This window comes from Anguilla rostrata, unplaced genomic scaffold (genome assembly GCF_018555375.3).
Source record: "Anguilla rostrata isolate EN2019 unplaced genomic scaffold, ASM1855537v3 scaf1157, whole genome shotgun sequence".
Classification (NCBI taxonomy): Eukaryota; Metazoa; Chordata; class Actinopteri; order Anguilliformes; family Anguillidae; genus Anguilla; species Anguilla rostrata.
In genome coordinates, this window is record NW_026986485.1 from 12,501 (window position 1) to 15,000 (window position 2,500).

The following is a 2,500-nucleotide window of genomic DNA, read 5'->3' on the forward strand; positions in this document are numbered from 1 at the left end:
CTGATATTTTTCGGAGCACTCTCCCTCTCGTGCAACTGGTCCCCGTGGCGCTCCGATATTTTTTGGAGCACTCTCCCTCTCGTGCAACTGGTCACCGTGGCACGCTGATATTTTTCGGAGCACTCTCCCTCTCGTGCAACTGGTCCCCGTGGCGCTCCGATATTTTTCGGAGCACTCTCCCTCTCGAGCAACTGGTCCCCGTGGAACTCAGATATTTTTCGGAGCACGCTCCCTCTCGTGCAACTGGTCCCCGAGGCACTCTGATATTTTTCGGAGCACTCTCTCTCGTGTGCAACTGGCCACCCGTGGCACTTTGTCATTTTTCTGAGCTCGCTCTCTGTCTCTCTCTATTGCTCTCTCTCGTGCAATGGTCACCCGTGGCACTCTGGTGTTTTCGGAGCACTTCCCTCTCGTGCAACTGGTCCCCGTGGCACTCTGATATATTTCGGAGCACTATCCCTCTCGTGCAACTGGTCCCCCGTGGAACTCTGACATTTTTTCGGAGCGCTCGCTCTCATGCACCTGGTCACCCGTGGCACTTTGTCATTTCTCTGAGCTCCATCTCTCTCTCTCTCTCTTTCTATCTCTCTCTCTCGTGCAACTGGTCCCACGTGGAACTCTGTTAATTTTCGGAGCACTGTCCCGCTCGTGCAACTGGCCCCCGTGGCACTCTGATATTTTCGGAGCACTCTCCCTCTCGTGCAACTGGTCACCCGTTGCACTTTGTCATTTTTCTGAGCGCTCACTCTCGCTCTCGTGCAATGCTCACCCGTGGCACTCGGATATTTTTCGGAGTACGCTCCCTCTCGTGCAACTGGTCCCCCGTGGCACTCTGATATTTTTCGGAGCACTCTCCCTCTCGTGCAACTGGTCACACGTGGCACTTTGTCATTTTTCTGAGCTCACTCTCCCTCTCTCTCTATCGCTCTCTCTCGTGCAACTGGTCCCCCGTGGCACTCTGTTATTTTTTCGGAGCACTCTCCCTCTCATGCAACTGGTGCCCGTGGCACTCTGATATTTTTCGGAGCACGCTCCCTCTCGTGCAACTGGTCCCCGTGGCACTCTTATTTTTTCGGAGCACTCTCCCTCTCGTGGGCCTAGGGCCAGGGCAAGTTTTAGGCTTAGGGCTTGGGCTAGGGCTAGGGCAAGGGCTAGGGATTGGGTTAGGGCTAGGGCTAGGGCTCGGGTTAGGGTTAGGGTTAGGGTTAGGGCTAGGGCTAGGGCTAGGGTTAGGGATATGGATAGGCCTTGGGTTAGGTTTAGGGTTAGGGTTAGGGTTAGGTTTAAGGATAGGCCTAGGGTTAGGGTTAGGGCTAGGGTTAAGGATATGCCTATGGTTAGGGTAAGGTTTAGGGCTAAAGCTAGAGTTAGGGTTAAGGATAGGCTAGGGTTAGGGTTAGGGTTAAGGCTATGGCTAGGGTTAGGGTTAGGTTTAGGTTTAAGGATTGGCCTAGGGTTAGGGCTAGGGCTGGGGCTCGGGTTAGGGTTAGGGTTAGGGTTAAGGCTAGGGTTAGCGTTAGGGTTAGGTTTAAGGATTGGCCTAGGGTTAGGGTTAGGGCTAGGGCTAGGACTCGGGTTAGGGTTAGGGTTAGGGCTAGGGCTAGGGTTAGGGTTAGGGTTAGGGCTACCCTGATGGCTAGGGCTAGGGCTAGGGTTATGGTTAGGGATAGGGCTAGGGCTATGGCTCGGGTTAGGGTTGGGGTTAAGGATAGGGCAAGGGCTAGGGTTATGTTTGGGTTAGGGTTAGGGCTAGTGGTAGGGTTAGGGTTAGGCCACCCGTGGGTGAGTGTTAGGGTTAGGGTTAGGGCTAGGGCCAAGGTTTAGGTTAGGGTTAGGGCTAGGGCTAGGGCTAGGGTTAGGGTTAGGGTTTGGATAGGCCTTGGGTTAGGTTTAGGGTTAGGGTTAGGGTTAGGGTTAAGGATAGGCCTAGGGTTAGGGTTTGGGTTAAGGCTCGGGCTAGGGTTAGGGTTAGGGTTAGGGTTATGGCTATGGTTAGGGTTAGGGTTAGGGTTAGGCCATCTGTGGGTGAGGGTTATGGTTAGGGTTAGGGTTAGGGTTAGGGTTAGGGCTATGGTTAGGGTTAGGGTTAGGGCTATGGTTAGGGTTAGGGTTAGGGTTAGGGCTAGAGTTATGGTTAGGGTTAGGGTTACGGTTAGGGCTATGGTTAGGGTTAGGGTTAGGGCTATGGTTAGGGTTAGGGCTAGGGTTAGGGTTAGGCCTAGGGTTAGGGTTAGGGTTATGGCTATGGTTAGGGTTAGGGCTATGGTTAGGGCTAGGGTTAAGGTTAGGCCTAGGGTTAGGGTTAGGGTTAGGCCATCTGTGGGTTAGGGTTAGGGTTAGGGTTAGGGCTAGGGTTATGGTTAGGGTTAGGGTTAGGGTTAGGGTTAGGGTTAGGCCACCCGTTGATGAGGGTTAGGGTTAGGGCTTGCGCTAGGGGTAGGGTTAGGGTTAGTGTTAGGGCTAGGGTTAGGGTTAGTGATAGGGTTAGGGTTAGGGCTAT